Source organism: Balaenoptera physalus (genome assembly GCF_965194825.1).
Source record: "Balaenoptera physalus genome assembly, chromosome: 4".
In the NCBI taxonomy this organism is placed as follows: Eukaryota; Metazoa; Chordata; class Mammalia; order Artiodactyla; family Balaenopteridae; genus Balaenoptera; species Balaenoptera physalus.
In genome coordinates, this window is record NC_138891.1 from 80,138,321 (window position 1) to 80,152,049 (window position 13,729).

General features: G+C 37.3%; 1 protein-coding gene across 6 annotated transcripts in view; it reads left to right on the plus strand.

Annotated features, from left to right (window-relative positions):
* The window catches only part of GPR156 (G protein-coupled receptor 156), a 92,650-nt gene that overhangs the window by 31,636 nt on the left and 47,285 nt on the right, over window positions 1–13,729 (plus strand). Inside the window, exon 2 of one of the 6 annotated variants that reach the window (XM_082460038.1) lies at window positions 6,188–6,272. The exons of the other annotated variants lie outside the window; for them this stretch is intronic. The gene's annotated coding sequence lies outside the window, so the exon portion shown is untranslated. The remainder of the gene's footprint in view (window positions 1–6,187; window positions 6,273–13,729) is intronic. 6 annotated transcript variants of the gene reach the window in all.

Sequence of the window (13,729 nt, forward strand, 5' to 3'; positions counted from 1 at the left end):
GTCACCAATACTGCATTTTTGATAACATTTTAAAATGTAGTCTACAAGAGAAAATCAGTAAAGATACAGAAGACTTGAACAACTCCATCAACCAACTTGACCTAATTGACATTTGTATAATCCTACACCCAACAACAGCAGAATACACATTCTTTTCAAGTACACACAGAACATTTACCAAGATAGATCATCTTCTGGGCCATAGAGAAGATCTTATTAAATTTAAAAGGATTCAAATTATACAAAGTATGTTCTCTGACCAGAATGGAATTAAATTAGAAATCTGTAACAGAGAGATCTCTGGAAAATTCTGAAATATTTGGAAACTAAATAGAACATTTTAAAATAACCCATGGTCAAAGAAGAAATCAGAAGGGAAACTAGAAAGTATTTTCAACTGAATGAGGGTGAAAACACAATATATCAAAAATTTTTGGATGCCATTAAAGCAGTACTTCAGGGGAAATTAGAGCACTACACTCCATATTATAAAGAAGAAAGGTCCACCTTACAAAACAGAAAACAAGAGCAGCTGAGTCCCCAAATAAGCAGAAGAAAGGAATAATAAAAATCAGAGTGGAAACTGATAAAATGAAAAACAGAAAAGCAACAGAAAAAAACAGCAAAACCAAAAACTTTATGAAGATCAATAAGACTGACCAACTTCTAGACCAAGTGACCAGGAAAAAAAAAGAGAATATATAACTACCCAAGTAAGGAAGAGAGAGCTGTCATCACTAAAGATTCTATAAATATTAGAAGGAAAATAAGTTAATATCATGAACAACTTTGGTAGGCAGTCCTAAAATGTTCTCCAATAAGTCCTACCTCCTGGTAGTCACAATATTGTGAAATCTCTTCCCCTTGAGTATGGGCTGGACTGACTGATTTGCTTATTAGTCACTTGGGATAAGGTTACAAAAAGACTATGGCTTCCAACTTGGATTCCTCTCACTCTTTCACTCACTCATTGTGAGGGATGCCACCTTCCATTTTGTGAGCTGCCCTGCGGAGAGGCCCACATGGCCAGGAGCTGATGTTTCCAGTCTGTGGCCATCAAGGACCTGAGGCTTATTAACAGCCATGTCAGTGAGCTTCAAAGTAGATCTTGAGTCCTGCTAAGAGCAGTGTGAATACACTTGGAAGCAGATTTTCCCCCAGTCGAGCCTTGGAGGACTGCAGCCATGGCTCACCAAGGGGTATACTTGTGAGAGACCCTGAGCCAGAGGCACCCTGCTAAACTGTGCCTGTATTGTAGAAGTATTACTAGTTCTACACAAACTCTTCTAAGAAACTGAAAATAAGGAAGCATTTCCTAACTTATTCTAATGAGTTAGGAAACAAAGAATTTAGAAGAGAAAAAAACTATAGGCTCATGAACATAGATCCAAAATTCTAAACAAAATTTTAACAAATTGAGTACAACCAATATCAAAAGGATAATTCATCATGACAAAGTGAAGTTTATTCCAGGAATGCAAAGTTGTTTTAACATCCATATATCAATCAATATAATACACCATGTTTACCAACTAAAAAAGAAAACCATATGATCATCTTAATAGGCATAGAAAGAGCATTGACAACATCAAGGTTCAACATCCATTTCTGATAAAATCTCAACAAAGTAAAATAGAAAAGAACTCCCTCAACTTAACTCCCTACCATTTTTAATGGTAGAAGACTAAATGCTTTCCCATTGTGACCAGAAGCAAGATGTCTGCTCTCACCAGTTCTATTCAACAGTGAAGGTTTTAGCCAATGCAAAGAGAAATAAAAGTCACCTAACTTAGAAAGGAAGAACTAAAATGGCTTACCTTCAGGTTACCTGATCATCTATATAGAAAATTCAATGGAATCTATTTTTTTTAAAAACAATTAGAACTAATAAATTAGTTTAACAAGATTGCAGGGTACAAGATCAATGGACAAAACTCAACTGTATTTCTATATAGTAAAAACAACTGAAAAGTGAAATTAAAAGTAATGCCATTTACAGTAGCATAAAAAATATGAAATATTTAGGGATAAATCTAACAGTGTGAAATACTTGTGCACTGAAAACTACAAAACATTGCTGAGAGATACTAAAGAAATTCTAAATAAATGGAGACATATTGTGTTCATGGGTTAGAAGACTCAATATTGTTAATTCTCCCCTTACTGATCTATAGACTAAACCCAATCACAATCACAATTCAGCTGGCCTTTTTTTGTATAAATTGACAAGCTGGTTCTACAATTCACATGGAAATATGAAGCACCTAGAAGAGCCAAAACAACTTTAAAGAAGAATAAAGTTGGAGGACTAGGACCACCTGATTTCAAGATGTTACAATGCTACAGTAATGAAGACAGTTTGGTATTGGGTAAAGATAGACATATACATCAACAGAACAGATAGAATCCAGAAATAAACCTATGCATGTATGGGAAACTGCTTTTCAACAAAGGTGCAAAGGCAATTCAGTGGAGAAGGGACAGTCAGTCTTTTCAACAAATGGTGCTGGATCAATTGGATACCCATATGCAGAAATGAACTTTGATCTACATCTTGCACCATATTTAGAAATTAACTGAAAATGGATCATAGACCTATCTATTAAATCTAAAAAAATCTGAAACTGTAAAATTTCTCAAAGAAAACATAGGATAACAATTTTTTGACCTTATAATAAGCAAAGATTTATTAGGTGCAACAATAAAAGTAAAATCCATAAAACAAAGCATTGATGAGTTGAACTTCATCAAAATTAGAAGCATCTTCTCTTCTAAAGAGAAACTTAAGAAAATGAAAAGAAAGCCACATACTGGAAGAAAATATCTGCAAGTCATGTATCTGATAAACAACTTGTATCCAGAATATATAAATAATACTAAAAATTGATAATGAAAGAAGCAATCCAACAACAACAAAATGAGTGAAAGGTTTGAACAGACACTTCACCAGAGAAGATATATGGATGGCAAATAAACATGTGAAAAGATAGTCAACACCATTCATCATAGGGAAATGCATATTAAAACCACAATGAAATACCACTACACACCTATTAGAATGGTTGAAATTTTAAAAGACTGGCTAAATTGGCATATACTGCTGGTGGGAATGTAATATGGTACAACCACTTTGGAAAACAGTCTGAACATTTCTTTAAAAGTTCAACATATGGCTACAATATGATCCAGTCATTCTGCTCTTAGGTTTTTACCCAGAGAAATTAAACTATATGTATACCATACTTGTATACCATGTTCGTAACAACTTTATTTGTAATAGCCAAAAACTGGAAATAACAAATATCCATCAACAAGTGAATGGATGAACGAATTTTGGTATATCCATACAATGAAATACTACTCAACATTAAAATAATTATTAATATTTGGAACAACATGGATGGATATCAAAATAATTATGCTGAGTGAAGGAAGACAGGCAAAAAAATTGTATACTATATAATACCAATTTTACAAATTCTAGAAAATTAATCTATTGTTAACTAATCTGTAGTGATAGAGATCAGATGAATGGTTGCCTGCAGGTGGGGGGTAACACAGAAGAGCAGGAAGGAGGGATGACCAAGGGGCATGTGGAAACTTTTGGGGGTGATGGTTCATTACCTTGATTGTGGCGAATATTTCACAGGTATATACATATATCAAAACTTAATAAATCATATAATCTTCAAAAATCATAGAGTTTACTGTATGTCAGTTACACTCAATAAAGCTATTGAAAATGTAGTCCATAAACGTTCTTATTTTTCTGAGAAGGTTCTCATGAGTGAAAAAGTATACCATATTTGGTGTCCTTTTCCAAAGGGCCCTGCTAGGTGACCTAAAACCCATCTATTAAGTGTGCTAGGTATTATTGACTGATACGGGGGAATGCACTCTTTTTTCCTAGATTCCTCATGCAATTTAATAAGAACCAAATTAACTCTTGGAGCAAAGTAGACCTTTCATGTCAAAAGGGAGGCTCTCCTGGTGCCTCCTCTGAAATGCACAAAACAAGGGCAATGTCATAAGTTTTGCATGAAGCTAAACTTGTTCAATTAAAGGACTATCTTTTATTCTAAGACCTTATCTCACTGTCATTTGTGATAATGATTTAGATGGTAGTTATTTACATGTTGTTACTTCTCAGAATTGAAAGTAGCATTCCCACAATAATCCCCAGTATCTGGGGTTTTACTACCTGGGAAATCAAAAAGTTTGAGTAATAAGAATTGTGTAGGGGGGCTTCCCTGGTGGCGCAGTGGTTAAGAATCTGCCTGCCAATGCAGGGGACACGGGTTCGAGCCCTGGTCCAGGAAGATCCCACATGCCGCGGAGCAACTAAGCCCGTGTGCCACAACTACTGAGCCTGTGCTGTAGAGCCTGTGAACCACAACTACCAAGCCCGCATGCCGCAGCTACTGAAGCCTGCACGCCTAGAGCCTGTGCTTCACAGCAAGAGAAGCCACCACAATGAGAAGCCCACGCACCTCAACGAAGAGTAGCCCCCACTCACCACCACAGAGAAAGCCTGCATGCAGCAACGAAGACCCAATGCAGCCAAAAATAAATAAATAAATAACTTAATTAATTAAAAAAAAAAAGAATTGTGTAGGGTATGAGATTTTGCCCTACTTATAAGTTAACAACTTAGCCTGTTACTGTTTTATGCTGGCAAAAGACACAAGACTCTTGGGTCAAAAACAAAGTACTTCATTACTCATGGTAGAAAGCAGTAGTCAGAGCTTCATGTTGGGTTTGTGCTGGTTCCCATGCCATCAGTCCCATGGGGATGATGCAGGGCCCATGACGGATGATACTTGCACACACAGGGGGTTACCATTAAAGGAAAGGAACCTAAGCCTGGGGAATTCATCACTTTTATAGTGAGTCGTAACAAGCCTATTCTTTGTCTGAGGGGTGGGGTATGTTACCTCATCCCTCAAGGTTGCTCACTGCAAACATAGCCCTGAGAAATGGTCTAGTTAAGGAGCAGTCAGGGCCTTGCCTGTGGCCATACCCAGCAAGAATGTATTTCTGTGGTGCCAGTTGTAACTTCTCATTTTTCATTTCTGATTTTATTGATTTTGGGCCCTCTCTCCTTTTTTCTTGATGAGTCTGACTGAAGGTTTATCAATTTTGTTTGTCTTTTCAAAGAACGAGCTGTTACTTTCATTGATCTTTTCTATTGTTTTTCAGTCCGTATTTCATTTATTTCTGCTATGATCTTTATGATTATTTTTCCTTCTACTAACTTTGGGTTTTGTTTGTTCTTCTTTAAGTATGAGGTTAGGTTGTTTATTGGAGATTTTTTGTTGTTTCCTAAAGTAGCTTGCATCACTATAAACTTCCCTCTTAGAACTGCTTTTTCTGCATCCCGTAGTTTTTGGATTGTTGTGCTTTTATTTTCTTTTGTCTTCAGGTTTTTAAAAAATTCCTTCTTTGATTTCTTCAGTGATCCTTTGGTTGTTTAGTAGCATATTGTTTAGACTCCACATGTTTATGTTTTTTGCAGTTATTTTCTTGTAGTTGATTTCTAGTCTCATAGTATTGTGGTCAGAAAAGATGCTTGATATGATTTCAGTTTTCTTAAATTTCCTGAGACTTGTTTTGTGGCCTAGCAAATGATCTATCCTGGAAAATATTCCATGTGCACTTGAAAAGAATATGTATTCTGCTGCTTTGGGATGGAATGTTTTATTATATATATAAATATAAAGTTTTTTATATGTGCTCCTATGTTGAGCACATACGTATTTATAATTGCTATATCTTCTTGGATCAATCCCTTAATTATTATGTAATGACCTCCTTTGTTCTTGCTACAGTTTTTGTTTTAAAGTCTATTTTGTCTCATGAGTATTGCTGCCCCAGCTTTTGTTTGATTTCCATTTGCATGGAATATTCTTTTTTCCATCCCCTTGCTTTTAGTTTTGTGTGTCTTTAGATCTGAAGTGAGTCTCTTGTAGGCAGCATATATATGGGTGGTGTTTTTGTATCTGTTCAGCCAGTCTGTGTCTTTTGATTGGATCATTTTTTTTTAACATCTTTATTGGAGTATAATTGCTTTACAATATTGTGTTAGTTTCTGCTTTATAACAAAGTGAATCAGCTACACATATACATATATCCCCATATCTCCTCCCTCTTGCATCTCCCTCCCACCCTCCCTATCCCACCCCTCTAGGTGGACGCAAAGCACCAAGCTGATCTCCCTGTGCTGTGCGGCTTGATTGGATCATTTAGTCCATTTTCCTTTAAAGTATTGATAGGTATGTACTTATTGCCATTTTGTTAACTGTTTTGGGTTTTTTTTTAGTTGTTTTTTGTTCCTTTTTTCTTTTGTTCTCTTCCCTTTTGATTTGAAGACTATCTTTAGTGTTATGTTTGGATTTCTTTCCCTTTTTGAGAAGAGCATATATATTATGATTCCATTTATTAAAATGCTTAGAATAGACAAATCTATATAGACAAAGTATATTAGTGGTTACCTATGGCTGGGGAAAAGCAAATTAATACTATGAGATATACACCAAATGACTTAAATTTTTAAAGATAAGATAAAGATGTGAAATTCTTATCTGCTCATGGTGAGAGTGCAAATTGGTACAACCACTTTGGAAAGTGATTTGATATATCTTCTTTTTTTTTCCTGTGAAAATTTTTTTTCTCCCAGGTTTATTGAGATATAATTGATGTATAACACTATATAAGTTTAAGGTGTACAGCATTATGACTTGTTACGTACATCATGAAATGATTATCACAGTAAGTTAAGTGACCATCCATCATCTTGTAGAGATACAAAATTAAAGAAATAGAAAAAAACTTTTTCCTTGTGATGAGAACTCTTAGGAGTCACTCTATTAACAACTTTCATATGTAACATACAGCAGTGTTAATTATATTTACCATGTTGTACATTACATCCCTAGTACTTATTTTTCTTATATGGCATATTTTCTAAAATTAACAATTCATGTACCTTGTGATCCAGCAAATCCACTTCTGAATTATTCCCATGAGAAATGTATGCACATTTATACCAAAAGTTGTATAAAGAATATTCACACTAGCATTATTTTTTTTTTAATTTATTTATTTAATTATTTTTGGCTGTGTTGGGTCTTCGTTTCTGTGTGAGGGCTTTCTCTAGTTGCGGCGAGCGGGGGCCACTCTTCATCGCGGTGCGCAGGCCTCTCACCATCGCGGCCTCTCCCGTTGCGGAGCACAGGCTCCAGACGCGCAGGCTCAGTAGTTGTGGCTCACGGGCCCAGTTGCTCCGCGGCATGTGGGATCTTCCCAGACCAGGGCTCGAACCCGTGTCCCTTGCATTGGCAGGCAGATTCTCAACCACTGCGCCACCAGGGAAGCCCCCACACTAGCATTATTTGTAGTCACCCCAACTCTCCTTTAATAGTAAAAGGAATAAGTAAGTTATGGTACATTCTTGCAATGAAATACTGTTCAGCAATGAAAATGAACAAGTTATAGTTAACACCCAGAAACATGGCCAAATCTCACAAACAAATTTTAAAAGCTAGCCACAAAAGAACATGTACTATATGCTTCCCCTTAAATACAGTTTAAAAGCAGGCATAACTAAAGTATAGTGTTATAAGTCAAGCTAGTGAAAAAAAAAAAGTCAAGATAGTGGTGCACCTTTAGGGAGGAAGGAAAGGGTAATAATTATGAGTGGAGGTTTTGAGGTATTGAAATGTTCTTTTTCTTGACTTGGATGATAGTTACATAGATGTTTTCTTTGTAATAATTCACTGAGCTAAACATTTATAATTTGTGCACTTAAAAAATACCTTTCCTGGTCCAAGATTATTTTTTTTAAAAAGTCAACCTGTCAGGGATCTGTAAGTGTAGAAGTCATGAATAGGAAGTGGCGATGTCTTCAGGAGACTGCTGAACATGAGGACAAAGAGTCAGCTTCTAAATACCTTCCTTACATAATGCCAGATGTCCACGTGTTCACCTGCTTCACCATAATAGCCTTTCTTACTTTGATCAAATTCCTGCATCAGGATTTGTTCTTAAATTTCCTGTTCCCTTTGCTTTCGTAAATGTAGCTGAGCATCAAATTTTCACTTAATTTGGATGTTAACAAGGTTAGACAGTAATCTGACATTAATCAGTTGCTGATCCTATTCTATTCCTTTTTCCATCTCTGTCCCACTAAAGAGCTTGGTTTCTGGGGGGAGGGAAGTTTTCAGACAGTAGACATATTTCAGGCATTTTGAGCTTTGCCATGATCAGTGGAGGAAGATGCTATTCCCGTGTGCGTGTGTGTGTGTGTGTGTGTGTGTGTGTGTGTGTGTGTGTGTGTGTGTTAGGAGGAGGTGGTGATCAGGATGCTAATCTATGCACAGTGACCTTTGTTTCTATCTGACTGAGCAGATGTAGGAATTAATCATTGTCACTCCTGGATGCTGCGGCTGCAGCTGTCCCCCACTGCCTTCCTGTCCCTGATAGATTTATTAGTGCATTTTGTTTGCTGGAAAACATGCCTCAGCAGAGAAGAACTGGCAAATTAGAGAAGCTTATCTGTGAATATAATTTTCTAGGAACATGTTTTTCCTGCACATCGTACTTATATACTCTAAACTCTTTAAAAGAAGAAGAAAGAGAGAAAAGAAAAACAAGCTGGTAATATTGTGTATGTAATATCTGAACAGTTATGTCTCATCCTGAGAAATTTCACAGTGGACCAGTAACATTACTGTATAGCCTAGGATTGCAAAGAACTGATTGTCTTCTAACCTCTATACCCTTCTTCTTTTTGTAACTGCCCCCCCACCCATTAACTTTCAACTATCAGTTTGGTCCCACCCCTGGAATCTGGGCATAGTTTGGCTGTAGGCACAAGAAAATAAGTGGTCTAAATTAGTACTAAATTCATATTACAGCAGGCCCCACTAACAACTTTCAGACTATAACTAACACTCTCTGGACCCCAGGCATCCCCGCTGTGTAGATATCCCTGCAGCCTTACCAAATCCAACCCATGCCAATATTGACACCAGTCTGGATGGAAATCAAAGTAGCCGCACCGTTTTGGATGTTGGGAGTCAGCTCCAGAATGCAGTATAAATTTCCTAGATCTGGCCTATCTATTTACTGTTTTTTAAAAAAAATTTTATTGGGGTATAATTGATTTACAATGTTGTGTTAGTTTCAGGTTACAGCAAAGTGAATCTGTTATACAAATACATATATACACTCTTTTTAGATTCTTTTCCCATATAGGCCATTACAGAGTATTGAGTAGAGTTCCTTGTGCTATACAATAGGTCCTTATTAGTTATGTATTTTATATATGGTAGTGTGTATGCGTCAATCCCAGTCTTCCAATTTATCCCTCCCCTTCCCACTCCCTGGTAACCCTAAGTTTCTTTTCTTTTTTTTTTTTTTTATAAATTTATTTATTTTATTTTTGGCTGCGTTGGGTCTTAATTGTTGCTCGCGGGCTTTCTCTAGTTGCAGCGAGCAGGGGCTACTCTTTGTTGCGGTGCACAGGCTTCTCATGGCAGTGACTTCTCTTGTTGCAGAGCATGGGCTCTAGGCACGCGGGCTTCAGTAGTTGTGGCACACGGGCTCAGTAGTTGTGGCTCACAGGCTCTAGAACATGGCTCAGTAGTTGTGGCACATGGGCTTAGTTGCTCCACAGCATGTGGGATCTTCCCGGACCAGGGCTTGAACCCGTGTCCCCTGCACTGGCAGGCGGATTCTTAACCACTGTGCCACCAGGGAAGCCCCCATAAGTTTATTTTCTATATCTGTAAATCTATTTTGGTTTTGTAGATAAGTTCATTTGTAGTCTTTTTTTAGATTCCACATATAAGCGCTATCATATATTTGTCTTTCTCTGTCGACTTACTTCACTCAGTATGAGAATCTCTGGGTGCATCCATGTTGCTGCAAATGGCATTATTTTGTTCTTTTTTATGGCTGAGTAATATTCCACTGTGTATATGTACCACATCTTCTTTATCCATTCCTCTGTTGATGGACATTTAGGTTGCGTCCATGTCCTGGCTATTGTGAATAGCACTGCAATGAACACTGGGGTGCATGTATCTTTTTGAATTACGGTTTTCTCTGGATGGCCTATCTATTTTCATTTTCCCCCTCTCTCTTATCAAATCAACATGCCCTAGGGCAGAGGCCAGAGGGGAGCAGCCAGTGTCTATTTAGAGTCTGTTCATTCCTTTCCTGGTGGCATACTGCCTGCTAGAATCCTAGACCTCTCCCTTAGATACCTACACTAGCCTGTAGTATACCTCCCTTTCTGGTACAACCCCTCACTCACTGGGTCCTCTGCTAATTTTCTGTACTTCCTGACCCTGCTTGGCAGACTTTGATTGTCACTCATAGTTCACTATTTTGTTGACTCTTTCTTTTTTTTTTTTTAATTTTTTTTGAAGTCTTTATTGAATTTGTTACAATATTGCTTCTGTTTTATATTTTGGTTTTTTGTCCGTGAGGCATGTGGGATCTCAGCTCCCCGACCAGGGATTGAACCCACACCTCCTGCATTGGAAGGCGAAGTCTTAACCACTGGACTGCCAGGGAAGTCCCTTGTTGACTCTTTCTTCTGTATTTCTCTTCCTCAAAGTGATGTGCTGGTTTTACTTTTTTTAAAAATTTTTTTAATTGAAATATAGTTGATTCACAATGTTGTACCAAGATCTCCTGGTTTTAGATATCCTTGCATGTTCAATCCCTAAATTACCACTGCTTCTTCTTCCTTTCATGCTCCCAGTATCTGGTTTGTGTGTGTTAATCCTATGAGTCTGCCTAGACGCCTGAATTCTGGTCTAACCTCTTTGGCCACCATTTGAGCCCCAATTCTGACCATCTTTCTGTCTCTGATAGTGATACCAAGCACCTTATTAGGAGAAGACAGGTTAATCCTCTGGATATCAACTTTAGTATTTGGTCCCATCTACCCCCCTGCCCCCAAAAAACAAGCTATCCAAGTGTCCACTGACAGATGAATGGATAAACAAAATGTGAGATATACATGCAATAGAATATTATTCAGCCTTAAAAGGGAAGGAAATTGACATATGTTACAACACGGATGTATCTTGAGGACATTAAGTGAAATAAGCCACTCACAAAAAGACGAATACTGTATGCATCTACTTATATGAGATATCAAGGGTAGTCAAACTCATAGAAATAGAAAATAAAATGGTTGTTGCTAGGGGCTGAGGGGAGGGAGGGAGAAATGGGAAATTATTGTTTAATGGGTATAGAGTTTCAGTTTTGCAAGTTGAAAAAGTTCTGGAGATTGGTTACACAACAATATCAATATAATTAATACTACTGAACTGTACACTTAAACAGGGTTAAGATGGTAAATTTTATGTTCTTTTATTGTATGTAATTTTATTTTTATTTTACCACAATTAAAATCTTTTGAAATTTTAAAGAAAAAAATTAAAACTCCTCTTAGTAGTAACTTATTTTGATAAAATAATCTACTATAGGGCCATTTCCTTAAAACTGTATTTTATTGCCTGTACTATCTTTCAGGGGAATAATGATAATGATCATCCTTAGATCATTACCTGTTTTGTGAAGTTGTTACTTTATTTTTCATGTCCTAACTTTGCATTTCTGAACCTTTAAATGGTATCATCTCTTTCAAGTATTCCAGGATTTCCTTCTAGTATACACAAGATCTCTTTGTGATTTAATAGGTTTCTATGACATCCCCATTGGTCTTCTCCTTTCCAGGCTGCAGAGTGGTCTGTCCCCATTCTTTAGAGACTCTGCCACTCAGCTTTTCTTCTCCAGAATTTATTTATTTTCCTCATATCCTTCTTTAGTAAAGGTGACGAAAGCCAGATGTTTCATTCTGGCACATTGTGAGACTTTACCCTGGGCTTTAGATTCTTACCAGAAAGGGAAGGAGGTGGCCTAGTTTTGTGAGAGATATACAGCAAACAGTAGTAAAATAGAAATGTTATTGGTAAGGAGAGTCTTTCTCAAATCTCCATGGGTAAGAATTCCTCAGACACATAAGATAACAATAAGAATATACTTATTCTTTTGAGATATAATTCACACACCATGAAATTCATCTTTTTTTAAAATAATTAATTAATTAATTTTTGGCTGCATTGGGTCGTCGTTGCTGCATGCGGGCTTTCTCTAGTTGTGGCAAGCGGGGACTATTCGTTGCGGTGCGCGGGCTTCTCGTTGTGGTGGCTTCTTTTGCTGTGGAGCACGGGCTCTAGGCCTGCAGACTTCAGTAGTTGTGGCACACGGGCTCAGTAGTTGTGGCTCACGGACTCTAGAGCGCAGGCTCAGTAGTTGTGGCTCATGGGCTTAGTTGCTCTGAGGCATGTTGGATCTTCCCAGAGCAGGGCTTGAACCCGTGTCCCCTGCATTGGCAGGTGGATTCTTAACCACTGCGCCACCAGGGAAGCCGGAAATTCATCTTTTTAAAGTGTACAATTCAGAAGGTTGGACAATTATCATCACTATCTAATTCCAGAATAATTTCATTACTCTGAAAAGAAACCTCATACCTGTTATCAGTCCCTCCCTATTTCTTCCCTCCCCCAGCCTCTAGCAACTACTAATCTACCTTCTATCTCTATAAATTTGCCTAATCTGGACAATACATATAAATGGAGTCATACAACATGTGGCCCTTTGTATCTGGCTTCTTTCACTTAGCGTAATCTTAGCATAATGATTACAAGGTTCATCCATGTTGTAGTATGAAGCAACACTTCATTCCTTTTTATGGCTGAATAACGTTCTGTTGCATGAATATTCCACATTTTGTTTATCCAGTTATCAGCTGATAGATATTTGGTTATTTCCCCTTTTTTGTCTGTTATGAATAATATGCTGCTATGAACATTCATGTATAAGTTCTTGTGTGGACATTATGTTTTCCTTTATCTTGGGTGTATGTCTAGGAGTGGAATTTCTGCGTCATGTGGTGGCTCTGTGTTTACATAAATGCTGAACTCTTTTCCAAAGTAGCTCTAGCATTTTACAGTCTCACTAGCAATGTTTGAGGGTTCCAGTTCCCTCCACATCATTGCCGACACTTGTTATTATCTGTCTTCTTTATTCTAGCCGTCCTAGTGTATATAAAGTGGTTTTGTGGTTTTGATTTGCACTTCTCTGATGGCTAATAATGTTGAGCATTTTTTCACGTACTTATGGATCATTTGTGCATCTTCTTTGCAGAAATGTCTATTCAAATCCTTTCACAATTTTTAAAATTAGATTATTTATGTTAGGAATATAAACCAGTGATATCTCAAACTTGGTTTATATTAGAATCTCCTAGGGAGCTTTTAAAAATCCTGCTATCCAGGCTTCACCCTAGACCAGTTAAATCAGAATGTCTGGGAGTGGGACAGTAGCAGCAGTTTTTTCCAACTTTCCAGATGATTCCAGTGTTTGAGAACCAGTGCCTTAGACTAGATGACCAAGCTGATGATACCAATATAGAAATGTTAAAGATTTAGAAACTTAGAAATTATGCCAGGTATTAAAAATTGAACTAAATGTGAATTGTAAAAAGTCTAAGCAGGTCAAGAGGTAGAAGCGAGCTTTTTAACAGAGATTTTTGATAGAATCAACTTTGCTATAACAGGATGTTTCAAACCACCTACAGTGAGAAAAATGTCCTGGCTGTGGTTCTTGCCTTGTGACTAGGTATTGGTCTTAGGAGGTAACCATGGGT